The 13,664-nt window shown below is 48.4% G+C and overlaps 12 non-coding genes across 12 annotated transcripts; all 12 read right to left on the bottom strand.

Annotated features, from left to right (window-relative positions):
• Positions 1-1,115: 1,115 nt before the first annotated feature.
• Positions 1,116-1,188, bottom strand: trnav-aac (transfer RNA valine (anticodon AAC)). Its single transcript has one exon. It is a non-coding gene; the product is annotated as a tRNA-Val (tRNA).
• An 895-nt stretch (positions 1,189-2,083) lies between these two features.
• Positions 2,084-2,156, bottom strand: trnav-cac (transfer RNA valine (anticodon CAC)). Its single transcript has one exon. It is a non-coding gene; the product is annotated as a tRNA-Val (tRNA).
• Positions 2,157-3,332: 1,176 nt separating this feature from the next.
• On the bottom strand, positions 3,333-3,405 carry trnav-cac (transfer RNA valine (anticodon CAC)). The gene has a single exon. It is a non-coding gene; the product is annotated as a tRNA-Val (tRNA).
• A 1,163-nt stretch (positions 3,406-4,568) lies between these two features.
• trnav-aac (transfer RNA valine (anticodon AAC)) lies at positions 4,569-4,641 on the bottom strand. Its single transcript has one exon. It is a non-coding gene; the product is annotated as a tRNA-Val (tRNA).
• Positions 4,642-5,536: 895 nt separating this feature from the next.
• On the bottom strand, positions 5,537-5,609 carry trnav-cac (transfer RNA valine (anticodon CAC)). Its single transcript has one exon. It is a non-coding gene; the product is annotated as a tRNA-Val (tRNA).
• A 1,163-nt stretch (positions 5,610-6,772) lies between these two features.
• trnav-aac (transfer RNA valine (anticodon AAC)) lies at positions 6,773-6,845 on the bottom strand. The gene has a single exon. It is a non-coding gene; the product is annotated as a tRNA-Val (tRNA).
• Positions 6,846-7,740: 895 nt separating this feature from the next.
• On the bottom strand, positions 7,741-7,813 carry trnav-cac (transfer RNA valine (anticodon CAC)). The gene has a single exon. It is a non-coding gene; the product is annotated as a tRNA-Val (tRNA).
• Positions 7,814-8,706: 893 nt separating this feature from the next.
• On the bottom strand, positions 8,707-8,779 carry trnav-aac (transfer RNA valine (anticodon AAC)). Its single transcript has one exon. It is a non-coding gene; the product is annotated as a tRNA-Val (tRNA).
• Positions 8,780-9,674: 895 nt separating this feature from the next.
• trnav-cac (transfer RNA valine (anticodon CAC)) lies at positions 9,675-9,747 on the bottom strand. The gene has a single exon. It is a non-coding gene; the product is annotated as a tRNA-Val (tRNA).
• Positions 9,748-10,910: 1,163 nt separating this feature from the next.
• trnav-aac (transfer RNA valine (anticodon AAC)) lies at positions 10,911-10,983 on the bottom strand. The gene has a single exon. It is a non-coding gene; the product is annotated as a tRNA-Val (tRNA).
• Positions 10,984-11,878: 895 nt separating this feature from the next.
• trnav-cac (transfer RNA valine (anticodon CAC)) lies at positions 11,879-11,951 on the bottom strand. The gene has a single exon. It is a non-coding gene; the product is annotated as a tRNA-Val (tRNA).
• An 894-nt stretch (positions 11,952-12,845) lies between these two features.
• trnav-cac (transfer RNA valine (anticodon CAC)) lies at positions 12,846-12,918 on the bottom strand. The gene has a single exon. It is a non-coding gene; the product is annotated as a tRNA-Val (tRNA).
• Between the last annotated feature and the right edge of the window lie 746 nt (positions 12,919-13,664).

Below are 13,664 nucleotides of genomic sequence, written 5' to 3'. Positions count from 1 at the left end.
AATTCAGAAGTCTTCAAGTCAAGGCTGAAATGCGTAACCCTCATATTCATTGTGACGTTACATTGAGTAGTCTATTAAGTGGTTTTAAACACATTCCACACCTTTGGTCTACTAATGCAAATACTTCCCTGTATATCTTTGTGTGTTCCCTGCTGGAACAATACCACCTGTGTGTTCAGGTGCTAAAACTGATGATGCAGCCTTCCTCGTTAGTATAGTGGACAGTATCTCCGCCTATCACGCGGAAGACCGGGGTTTGATTTCCCGACGGGGAGTCATTTTTTTCTACCAGTTGCTGATTATTCACCAAGACAGCAGCAGCAGCAGCAGCAGCAGCAGCGGCTGTTAGCGCACAGGAAAACCGAGGATTCACCATTACCAACAACTTATATTGGGAAATGATTTCTCCGTGACATACAATAGTCCTACCACATGTTGATTTCAGGAGAGCTACAGAGAGGGACTCTCGGTTGGTCTCGAGGACGCCCTAGAAAAACCGACCATTCAGGGGGGGAAAGCAGGTCTTGACTCTGGCCGTGTTAAGCACGGGAGGAGACCTTGGAATATATTCAGGGTGTGGAACGAGCCCTTTGAGGAACTCCTGAACCCGACCAACGCACCCTCTGTGGATGAGGCAGAGTCTGAAGACTTGGGGAAAGCCTCTCCTATATCCCTGGCACAGTGGTCTGATGTACATAAGCAGCTCCTCAGCGCCAAGGTACCAGGTGTGGATGAGATTTGCCCTGTGATGCTGAAGGCATCCTCCATTCTCCATGCTTTCACCCTTATCAACAACTTGTGTTGGGAAATGATTTATTCATGAAATATGATAGTCCTACCACAGGTTGCTTTCGGGGGAGCTATGGTGTTGGACTCTGGATTGGTCTCGAGCCTCCCTGGCATAAGCTTTTCCGGTATAGGAGGTGCTGGCCAATAACTGAAGGTCAGGTCCAGAACCAGTAGTGGCAACACGTAGTCTGTGCTGGTAGTGGAACAGTGGACCAGTTATTTACCCTTCAACAGTTGTTGGGGGTATCGTGGCAGTTTGCCCATCCAGCGTACATGTCGTGTTTGTTGTTCCTTGTCAAGCAGTGCACTCTGTGAACAAACAAACGTGTTTCCGCCCAGTTTCGAACTGGGGACCTTTCACGTGTTAGGCGAACGTGATAACCACTACACTACGGAAACTGCTGAAAAGACTTGTTATGCGTGTGCCAGCGTCAGTGCACCTTCAGCTGCTGAGGTACAGAAGGTTTCAAGTAAAGGCTGAAATTATTATTCACTAAGAAACACAAGACAGCAGCAGTGGCTGTTACCGCACAGGAAGAGGGAGGGTTTACCATTACCAACAACTTATATTGGGAAATGATTGCTCTGTGAAATACAATAGTGCTACCACATGTTGATTTCAGGAGAGCTACGGAGAGGGACTCTCTGTCGGTCTCGAGGACGTCCTAGCAAAACCGACCATTCAGGGGGGGAAAGCAGGTCTTGACTCTGGCCATGTTCAGCAAGGGAGGAGACCTTGGAATATATTCAGGGTGTGGAACGAGCCCTTTGAGGAACTCCTGAACCCGACCAACACACCCTCTGTGGATGAGGCAGAGTTTGAAGACTTGGGGAAAGCCTCACCCATATCCCTGGCACAGTTGTTTGAGGTATGTCAGCAGCTCCTCAGCGCCAAGGTACCAGGTGTGGATGAGATTTGCCCTGTGATGCTGAAGGCATCCTCCATTCTCCATGCTTTCACCCTTATCAACAACTTATGTTAGGAAATGATTTCTCCATGAAATATGATAGTCCTACCACAGGTTGCTTTCAGGGGAGCTATAGTGCTGGACTCTGGATTGGTTTCGAGCCTCCCTGGTATAAGCTTTTCCAGTATAGGAGGTGCTGGCCAATAACTGAAGGTCAGATCCAGAATCAGGAGTGACAATGCATAGACGGTGCTGGTAGTGGAACCGTGGACCAGTTCTTTACCCTTCAACAGTTGTTGGGGGGTGTCATGGCAGTTTGCCCATCCAGCGTACATGTTGTGTTTGTTGTTCCTTGTCAAGCAGTGCTCTCTGTGAACAAACAAATGTGTTTCCGCCCAGTTTCGAACTGGGGACCTTTCGCGTGTGAGGCGAACGTGATGACCACTACACTACGGAAACTGACGAAAACAACTGTTATACGTGTGCTGGCGTCAGTGCACCGTCAGCCGCTGAAATTCAGAAGTCTTCAAGTTGAGGCTGAAATGCGTAACCCTCATATTCATTGTGACGTTACATTGAGTAGTCTATTAAGTGGTTTTATCCACATTCCACACCTTTGGTCTACTAATGCAAATACTTTCCTGTATATCTTTGTGTGTTCCCTGCTGGAACAATACCACCTGTGTGTTCAGGTGCTAAAACTGATGATGCAGCCTTCCTCGTTAGTATAGTGGACAGTATCTCCGCCTATCACGCGGAAGACCGGGGTTTGATTTCCCGACGGGGAGTCATTTTTTTCTACCAGTTGCTGATTATTCACCAAGACAGCAGCAGCAGCAGCAGCAGCAGCAGTAGCAGCGGCTGTTAGCGCACAGGAAAACCGAGGATTCACCATTACCAACAATTTATATTGGGAAATGATTTCTCCGTGACATACAATAGTGCTACCACATGTTGATTTCAGGAGAGCTACGGAGAAGGACTCTCTGTCGGTTTCGAGGACGTCCTAGCAAAACCGACGATTCAGGGGGGGAAAGCAGGTCTTGACTCTGGCCATGTTCAGCAAGGGAGGAGACCTTGGAATATATTCAGGGTGTGGAACGAGCCCTTTGAGGAACTCCTGAACCCGACCAACGCACCCTCTGTGGATGAGGCAGAGTCTGAAGACTTGGGGAAAGCCTCTCCTATATCCCTGGCACAGTGGTCTGAGGTACATAAGCAGCTCCTCCGCGCCAAGGTACCAGGTGTGGATGAGATTTGCCCTGTGATGCTGAAGGCATCCTCCATTCTCCATGCTTTCACCCTTATCAACAACTTATGTTAGGAAATGATTTCTCCATGAAATATGATAGTCCTACCACAGGTTGCTTTCAGGGGAGCTATAGTGCTGGACTCTAAATTGGTTTCGAGCCTCCCTGGTATAAGTTTTTCCAGTATAGGAGGTGCTGGCCAATAACTGAAGGTCAGATCCAGAATAAGGAGTGACAATGCATAGACGGTGCTGGTAGTGGAACCGTGGACCAGTTCTTTACCCTTCAACAGTTGTTGGGGGGTGTCATGGCAGTTTGCCCATCCAGCGTACATGTTGTGTTTGTTGTTCCTTGTCAAGCAGTGCTCTCTGTGAACAAACAAATGTGTTTCCGCCCAGTTTCGAACTGGGGACCTTTCGCGTGTGAGGCGAACGTGATGACCACTACACTACGGAAACTGATGAAAACAATTGTTATACGTGTGCTGGCGTCAGTGCACCGTCAGCCGCTGAAATTCAGAAGTCTTCAAGTTAAGGCTGAAATGCGTAACCTTCATATTCATTGTGACATTACATTGAGTAGTCTATTAAGTGGTTTTATTCACATTCCACACCTTTGGTCTACTAACGCAAATACTTCCCTGTATATCTTTGTGTGTTCCCTGCTGGAACAATACCACCTGTGTGTTCAGGTGCTAAAACGGATGATGTAGCCTTCCTCGTTAGTATAGTGGACAGTATCTCCGCCTATCACGCAGAAGACCGGGGTTTGATTTCCCGACGGGGAGTCATTTTTTTCTACCAGTTGCTGATTATTCACCAAGACAGCAGCAGCAGCAGCAGCAGCGGCTGTTAGCGCACAGGAAAACCGAGGATTCACCATTACCAACAACTTATATTGGGAAATGATTTCTCCGTGACATACAATAGTCCTACCACATGTTGATTTCAGGAGAGCTACAGAGAGGGACTCTCGGTTGGTCTCGAGGACGCCCTAGAAAAACCGACCATTCAGGGGGGGAAAGCAGGTCTTGACTCTGGCCGTGTTAAGCACGGGAGGAGACCTTGGAATATATTCAGGGTGTGGAACGAGCCCTTTGAGGAACTCCTGAACCCGACCAACGCACCCTCTGTGGATGAGGCAGAGTCTGAAGACTTGGGGAAAGCCTCTCCTATATCCCTGGCACAGTGGTCTGATGTACATAAGCAGCTCCTCAGCGCCAAGGTACCAGGTGTGGATGAGATTTGCCCTGTGATGCTGAAGGCATCCTCCATTCTCCATGCTTTCACCCTTATCAACAACTTGTGTTGGGAAATGATTTATTCATGAAATATGATAGTCCTACCACAGGTTGCTTTCGGGGGAGCTATGGTGTTGGACTCTGGATTGGTCTCGAGCCTCCCTGGCATAAGCTTTTCCGGTATAGGAGGTGCTGGCCAATAACTGAAGGTCAGGTCCAGAACCAGTAGTGGCAATACGTAGTCTGTGCTGGTAGTGGAACAGTGGACCAGCTATTTACCCTTCAACAGTTGTTGGGGGTATCGTGGCAGTTTGCCCATCCAGCGTACATGTTGTGTTTGTTGTTCCTTGTCAAGCAGTGCACTCTGTGAACAAACAAATGTGTTTCCGCCCAGTTTCGAACTGGGGACCTTTCGCGTGTTAGGCGAACGTGATAACCACTACACTACAGAAACTGCTGAAAAGACTTGTTATGCGTGTGCCAGCGTCAGTGCACCTTCAGCTGCTGAGGTACAGAAGGTTTCAAGTAAAGGCTGAAATTATTATTCACTAAGAAACACAAGACAGCAGCAGTGGCTGTTACCGCACAGGAAGAGGGAGGGTTTACCATTACCAACAACTTATATTGGGAAATGATTGCTCTGTGAAATACAATAGTGCTACCACATGTTGATTTCAGGAGAGCTACGGAGAAGGACTCTCTGTCGGTCTTGAGGACGTCCTAGCAAAACCGACCATTCAGGGGGGGAAAGCAGGTCTTGACTCTGGCCATGTTCAGCAAGGAAGGAGACCTTGGAATATATTCAGGGTGTGGAACGAGCCCTTTGAGGAACTCCTGAACCCGACCAACACACCCTCTGTGGATGAGGCAGAGTTTGAAGACTTGGGGAAAGCCTCACCCATATCCCTGGCACAGTTGTTTGAGGTATGTCAGCAGCTCCTCAGCGCCAAGGTACCAGGTGTGGATGAGATTTGCCCTGTGATGCTGAAGGCATCCTCCATTCTCCATGCTTTCACCCTTATCAACAACTTATGTTAGGAAATGATTTCTCCATGAAATATGATAGTCCTACCACAGGTTGCTTTCAGGGGAGCTATAGTGCTGGACTCTAAATTGGTTTCGAGCCTCCCTGGTATGAGCTTTTCCAGTATAAGAGGTGCTGGCCAATAACTGAAGGTCAGATCCAGAATCAGGAGTGACAATGCATAGACGGTGCTGGTAGTGGAACCGTGGACCAGTTCTTTACCCTTCAACAGTTGTTGGGGGGTGTCATGGCAGTTTGCCCATCCAGCGTACATGTTGTGTTTGTTGTTCCTTGTCAAGCAGTGCTCTCTGTGAACAAACAAATGTGTTTCCGCCCAGTTTCGAACTGGGGACCTTTCGCGTGTGAGGCGAACGTGATGACCACTACACTACGGAAACTGATGAAAACAATTGTTATACGTGTGCTGGCGTCAGTGCACCGTCAGCCGCTGAAATTCAGAAGTCTTCAAGTTAAGGCTGAAATGCGTAACCTTCATATTCATTGTGACATTACATTGAGTAGTCTATTAAGTGGTTTTATTCACATTCCACACCTTTGGTCTACTAACGCAAATACTTCCCTGTATATCTTTGTGTGTTCCCTGCTGGAACAATACCACCTGTGTGTTCAGGTGCTAAAACGGATGATGTAGCCTTCCTCGTTAGTATAGTGGACAGTATCTCCGCCTATCACGCAGAAGACCGGGGTTTGATTTCCCGACGGGGAGTCATTTTTTTCTACCAGTTGCTGATTATTCACCAAGACAGCAGCAGCAGCAGCAGCAGCGGCTGTTAGCGCACAGGAAAACCGAGGATTCACCATTACCAACAACTTATATTGGGAAATGATTTCTCCGTGACATACAATAGTCCTACCACATGTTGATTTCAGGAGAGCTACAGAGAGGGACTCTCGGTTGGTCTCGAGGACGCCCTAGAAAAACCGACCATTCAGGGGGGGAAAGCAGGTCTTGACTCTGGCCGTGTTAAGCACGGGAGGAGACCTTGGAATATATTCAGGGTGTGGAACGAGCCCTTTGAGGAACTCCTGAACCCGACCAACGCACCCTCTGTGGATGAGGCAGAGTCTGAAGACTTGGGGAAAGCCTCTCCTATATCCCTGGCACAGTGGTCTGATGTACATAAGCAGCTCCTCAGCGCCAAGGTACCAGGTGTGGATGAGATTTGCCCTGTGATGCTGAAGGCATCCTCCATTCTCCATGCTTTCACCCTTATCAACAACTTGTGTTGGGAAATGATTTATGCATGAAATATGATAGTCCTACCACAGGTTGCTTTCGGGGGAGCTATGGTGTTGGACTCTGGATTGGTCTCGAGCCTCCCTGGCATAAGCTTTTCCGGTATAGGAGGTGCTGGCCAATAACTGAAGGTCAGGTCCAGAACCAGTAGTGGCAACACGTAGTCTGTGCTGGTAGTGGAACAGTGGACCAGTTATTTACCCTTCAACAGTTGTTGGGGGTATCGTGGCAGTTTGCCCATCCAGCGTACATGTCGTGTTTGTTGTTCCTTGTCAAGCAGTGCACTCTGTGAACAAACAAACGTGTTTCCGCCCAGTTTCGAACTGGGGACCTTTCGCGTGTTAGGCGAACGTGATAACCACTACACTACGGAAACTGCTGAAAAGACTTGTTATGCGTGTGCCAGCGTCAGTGCACCTTCAGCTGCTGAGGTACAGAAGGTTTCAAGTAAAGGCTGAAATTATTATTCACTAAGAAACACAAGACAGCAGCAGTGGCTGTTACCGCACAGGAAGAGGGAGGGTTTACCATTACCAACAACTTATATTGGGAAATGATTGCTCTGTGAAATACAATAGTGCTACCACATGTTGATTTCAGGAGAGCTACGGAGAGGGACTCTCTGTCGGTCTCGAGGACGTCCTAGCAAAACCGACCATTCAGGGGGGGAAAGCAGGTCTTGACTCTGGCCATGTTCAGCAAGGGAGGAGACCTTGGAATATATTCAGGGTGTGGAACGAGCCCTTTGAGGAACTCCTGAACCCGACCAACACACCCTCTGTGGATGAGGCAGAGTTTGAAGACTTGGGGAAAGCCTCACCCATATCCCTGGCACAGTTGTTTGAGGTATGTCAGCAGCTCCTCAACGCCAAGGTACCAGGTGTGGATGAGATTTGCCCTGTGATGCTGAAGGCATCCTCCATTCTCCATGCTTTCACCCTTATCAATAACTTATGTTAGGAAATGATTTCTCCATGAAATATGATAGTCCTACCACAGGTTGCTTTCAGGGGAGCTATAGTGCTGGACTCTGGATTGGTTTCGAGCCTCCCTGGTATAAGCTTTTCCAGTATAGGAGGTGCTGGCCAATAACTGAAGGTCAGATCCAGAATCAGGAGTGACAATGCATAGACGGTGCTGGTAGTGGAACCGTGGACCAGTTCTTTACCCTTCAACAGTTGTTGGGGGGTGTCATGGCAGTTTGCCCATCCAGCGTACATGTTGTGTTTGTTGTTCCTTGTCAAGCAGTGCTCTCTGTGAACAAACAAATGTGTTTCCGCCCAGTTTCGAACTGGGGACCTTTCGCGTGTGAGGCGAACGTGATGACCACTACACTACGGAAACTGATGAAAACAATTGTTATGCGTGTGCCAGCGTCAGTGCACCTTCAGCTGCTGAGGTACAGAAGGTTTCAAGTAAAGGCTGAAATTATTATTCACTAAGAAACACAAGACAGCAGCAGTGGCTGTTACCGCACAGGAAGAGGGAGGGTTTACCATTACCAACAACTTATATTGGGAAATGATTGCTCTGTGAAATACAATAGTGCTACCACATGTTGATTTCAGGAGAGCTACGGAGAGGGACTCTCTGTCGGTCTCGAGGACGTCCTAGCAAAACCGACCATTCGGGGGGGAAAGCAGGTCTTGACTCTGGCCATGTTCAGCAAGGGAGGAGACCTTGGAATATATTCAGGGTGTGGAACGAGCCCTTTGAGGAACTCCTGAACCCGACCAACACACCCTCTGTGGATGAGGCAGAGTTTGAAGACTTGGGGAAAGCCTCACCCATATCCCTGGCACAGTTGTTTGAGGTATGTCAGCAGCTCCTCAACGCCAAGGTACCAGGTGTGGATGAGATTTGCCCTGTGATGCTGAAGGCATCCTCCATTCTCCATGCTTTCACCCTTATCAATAACTTATGTTAGGAAATGATTTCTCCATGAAATATGATAGTCCTACCACAGGTTGCTTTCAGGGGAGCTATAGTGCTGGACTCTGGATTGGTTTCGAGCCTCCCTGGCATAAGCTTTTCCGGTATAGGAGGTGCTGGCCAATAACTGAAGGTCAGGTCCAGAACCAGTAGTGGCAATACGTAGTCTGTGCTGGTAGTGGAACAGTGGACCAGTTATTTACCCTTCAACAGTTGTTGGGGGTATCGTGGCAGTTTGCCCATCCAGCGTACATGTCGTGTTTGTTGTTCCTTGTCAAGCAGTGCACTCTGTGAACAAACAAACGTGTTTCCGCCCAGTTTCGAACTGGGGACCTTTCGCGTGTTAGGCGAACGTGATAACCACTACACTACGGAAACTGCTGAAAAGACTTGTTATGCGTGTGCCAGCGTCAGTGCACCTTCAGCTGCTGAGGTACAGAAGGTTTCAAGTAAAGGCTGAAATTATTATTCACTAAGAAACACAAGACAGCAGCAGTGGCTGTTACCGCACAGGAAGAGGGAGGGTTTACCATTACCAACAACTTATATTGGGAAATGATTGCTCTGTGAAATACAATAGTGCTACCACATGTTGATTTCAGGAGAGCTACGGAGAGGGACTCTCTGTCGGTCTCGAGGACGTCCTAGCAAAACCGACCATTCAGGGGGGGAAAGCAGGTCTTGACTCTGGCCATGTTCAGCAAGGGAGGAGACCTTGGAATATATTCAGGGTGTGGAACGAGCCCTTTGAGGAACTCCTGAACCCGACCAACACACCCTCTGTGGATGAGGCAGAGTTTGAAGACTTGGGGAAAGCCTCACCCATATCCCTGGCACAGTTGTTTGAGGTATGTCAGCAGCTCCTCAGCGCCAAGGTACCAGGTGTGGATGAGATTTGCCCTGTGATGCTGAAGGCATCCTCCATTCTCCATGCTTTCACCCTTATCAACAACTTATGTTAGGAAATGATTTCTCCATGAAATATGATAGTCCTACCACAGGTTGCTTTCAGGGGAGCTATAGTGCTGGACTCTAAATTGGTTTCGAGCCTCCCTGGTATGAGCTTTTCCAGTATAAGAGGTGCTGGCCAATAACTGAAGGTCAGATCCAGAATCAGGAGTGACAATGCATAGACGGTGCTGGTAGTGGAACCGTGGACCAGTTCTTTACCCTTCAACAGTTGTTGGGGGGTGTCATGGCAGTTTGCCCATCCAGCGTACATGTTGTGTTTGTTGTTCCTTGTCAAGCAGTGCTCTCTGTGAACAAACAAATGTGTTTCCGCCCAGTTTCGAACTGGGGACCTTTCGCGTGTGAGGCGAACGTGATGACCACTACACTACGGAAACTGATGAAAACAATTGTTATACGTGTGCTGGCGTCAGTGCACCGTCAGCCGCTGAAATTCAGAAGTCTTCAAGTTAAGGCTGAAATGCGTAACCTTCATATTCATTGTGACATTACATTGAGTAGTCTATTAAGTGGTTTTATTCACATTCCACACCTTTGGTCTACTAACGCAAATACTTCCCTGTATATCTTTGTGTGTTCCCTGCTGGAACAATACCACCTGTGTGTTCAGGTGCTAAAACGGATGATGTAGCCTTCCTCGTTAGTATAGTGGACAGTATCTCCGCCTATCACGCAGAAGACCGGGGTTTGATTTCCCGACGGGGAGTCATTTTTTTCTACCAGTTGCTGATTATTCACCAAGACAGCAGCAGCAGCAGCAGCAGCGGCTGTTAGCGCACAGGAAAACCGAGGATTCACCATTACCAACAACTTATATTGGGAAATGATTTCTCCGTGACATACAATAGTCCTACCACATGTTGATTTCAGGAGAGCTACAGAGAGGGACTCTCGGTTGGTCTCGAGGACGCCCTAGAAAAACCGACCATTCAGGGGGGGAAAGCAGGTCTTGACTCTGGCCGTGTTAAGCACGGGAGGAGACCTTGGAATATATTCAGGGTGTGGAACGAGCCCTTTGAGGAACTCCTGAACCCGACCAACGCACCCTCTGTGGATGAGGCAGAGTCTGAAGACTTGGGGAAAGCCTCTCCTATATCCCTGGCACAGTGGTCTGATGTACATAAGCAGCTCCTCAGCGCCAAGGTACCAGGTGTGGATGAGATTTGCCCTGTGATGCTGAAGGCATCCTCCATTCTCCATGCTTTCACCCTTATCAACAACTTGTGTTGGGAAATGATTTATTCATGAAATATGATAGTCCTACCACAGGTTGCTTTCGGGGGAGCTATGGTGTTGGACTCTGGATTGGTCTCGAGCCTCCCTGGCATAAGCTTTTCCGGTATAGGAGGTGCTGGCCAATAACTGAAGGTCAGGTCCAGAACCAGTAGTGGCAACACGTAGTCTGTGCTGGTAGTGGAACAGTGGACCAGTTATTTACCCTTCAACAGTTGTTGGGGGTATCGTGGCAGTTTGCCCATCCAGCGTACATGTCGTGTTTGTTGTTCCTTGTCAAGCAGTGCACTCTGTGAACAAACAAACGTGTTTCCGCCCAGTTTCGAACTGGGGACCTTTCGCGTGTTAGGCGAACGTGATAACCACTACACTACGGAAACTGCTGAAAAGACTTGTTATGCGTGTGCCAGCGTCAGTGCACCTTCAGCTGCTGAGGTACAGAAGGTTTCAAGTAAAGGCTGAAATTATTATTCACTAAGAAACACAAGACAGCAGCAGTGGCTGTTACCGCACAGGAAGAGGGAGGGTTTACCATTACCAACAACTTATATTGGGAAATGATTGCTCTGTGAAATACAATAGTGCTACCACATGTTGATTTCAGGAGAGCTACGGAGAGGGACTCTCTGTCGGTCTCGAGGACGTCCTAGCAAAACCGACCATTCAGGGGGGGAAAGCAGGTCTTGACTCTGGCCATGTTCAGCAAGGGAGGAGACCTTGGAATATATTCAGGGTGTGGAACGAGCCCTTTGAGGAACTCCTGAACCCGACCAACACACCCTCTGTGGATGAGGCAGAGTTTGAAGACTTGGGGAAAGCCTCACCCATATCCCTGGCACAGTTGTTTGAGGTATGTCAGCAGCTCCTCAACGCCAAGGTACCAGGTGTGGATGAGATTTGCCCTGTGATGCTGAAGGCATCCTCCATTCTCCATGCTTTCACCCTTATCAATAACTTATGTTAGGAAATGATTTCTCCATGAAATATGATAGTCCTACCACAGGTTGCTTTCAGGGGAGCTATAGTGCTGGACTCTGGATTGGTTTCGAGCCTCCCTGGTATAAGCTTTTCCAGTATAGGAGGTGCTGGCCAATAACTGAAGGTCAGATCCAGAATCAGGAGTGACAATGCATAGACGGTGCTGGTAGTGGAACCGTGGACCAGTTCTTTACCCTTCAACAGTTGTTGGGGGGTGTCATGGCAGTTTGCCCATCCAGCGTACATGTTGTGTTTGTTGTTCCTTGTCAAGCAGTGCTCTCTGTGAACAAACAAATGTGTTTCCGCCCAGTTTCGAACTGGGGACCTTTCGCGTGTGAGGCGAACGTGATGACCACTACACTACGGAAACTGATGAAAACAATTGTTATGCGTGTGCCAGCGTCAGTGCACCTTCAGCTGCTGAGGTACAGAAGGTTTCAAGTAAAGGCTGAAATTATTATTCACTAAGAAACACAAGACAGCAGCAGTGGCTGTTACCGCACAGGAAGAGGGAGGGTTTACCATTACCAACAACTTATATTGGGAAATGATTGCTCTGTGAAATACAATAGTGCTACCACATGTTGATTTCAGGAGAGCTACGGAGAGGGACTCTCTGTCGGTCTCGAGGACGTCCTAGCAAAACCGACCATTCGGGGGGGAAAGCAGGTCTTGACTCTGGCCATGTTCAGCAAGGGAGGAGACCTTGGAATATATTCAGGGTGTGGAACGAGCCCTTTGAGGAACTCCTGAACCCGACCAACACACCCTCTGTGGATGAGGCAGAGTTTGAAGACTTGGGGAAAGCCTCACCCATATCCCTGGCACAGTTGTTTGAGGTATGTCAGCAGCTCCTCAACGCCAAGGTACCAGGTGTGGATGAGATTTGCCCTGTGATGCTGAAGGCATCCTCCATTCTCCATGCTTTCACCCTTATCAATAACTTATGTTAGGAAATGATTTCTCCATGAAATATGATAGTCCTACCACAGGTTGCTTTCAGGGGAGCTATAGTGCTGGACTCTGGATTGGTTTCGAGCCTCCCTGGTATAAGCTTTTCCAGTATAGGAGGTGCTGGCCAATAACTGAAGGTCAGATCCAGAATCAGGAGTGACAATGCATAGACGGTGCTGGTAGTGGAACCGTGGACCAGTTCTTTACCCTTCAACAGTTGTTGGGGGGTGTCATGGCAGTTTGCCCATCCAGCGTACATGTTGTGTTTGTTGTTCCTTGTCAAGCAGTGCTCTCTGTGAACAAACAAATGTGTTTCCGCCCAGTTTCGAACTGGGGACCTTTCGCGTGTGAGGCGAACGTGATGACCACTACACTACGGAAACTGATGAAAACAATTGTTATGCGTGTGCCAGCGTCAGTGCACCTTCAGCTGCTGAGGTACAGAAGGTTTCAAGTAAAGGCTGAAATTATTATTCACTAAGAAACACAAGACAGCAGCAGTGGCTGTTACCGCACAGGAAGAGGGAGGGTTTACCATTACCAACAACTTATATTGGGAAATGATTGCTCTGTGAAATACAATAGTGCTACCACATGTTGATTTCAGGAGAGCTACGGAGAGGGACTCTCTGTCGGTCTCGAGGACGTCCTAGCAAAACCGACCATTCGGGGGGGAAAGCAGGTCTTGACTCTGGCCATGTTCAGCAAGGGAGGAGACCTTGGAATATATTCAGGGTGTGGAACGAGCCCTTTGAGGAACTCCTGAACCCGACCAACACACCCTCTGTGGATGAGGCAGAGTTTGAAGACTTGGGGAAAGCCTCACCCATATCCCTGGCACAGTTGTTTGAGGTATGTCAGCAGCTCCTCAACGCCAAGGTACCAGGTGTGGATGAGATTTGCCCTGTGATGCTGAAGGCATCCTCCATTCTCCATGCTTTCACCCTTATCAATAACTTATGTTAGGAAATGATTTCTCCATGAAATATGATAGTCCTACCACAGGTTGCTTTCAGGGGAGCTATAGTGCTGGACTCTGGATTGGTTTCGAGCCTCCCTGGCATAAGCTTTTCCGGTATAGGAGGTGCTGGCCAATAACTGAAGGTCAGGTCCAGAACCAGTAGTGGCA

Source organism: Epinephelus lanceolatus, chromosome 13 (assembly GCF_041903045.1).
Source record: "Epinephelus lanceolatus isolate andai-2023 chromosome 13, ASM4190304v1, whole genome shotgun sequence".
NCBI classification, from domain to species: domain Eukaryota; kingdom Metazoa; phylum Chordata; class Actinopteri; order Perciformes; family Serranidae; genus Epinephelus; species Epinephelus lanceolatus.
Note: the sequence above shows the minus strand (reverse complement) of the source record. Positions and strands in the feature narration are given on the sequence as shown.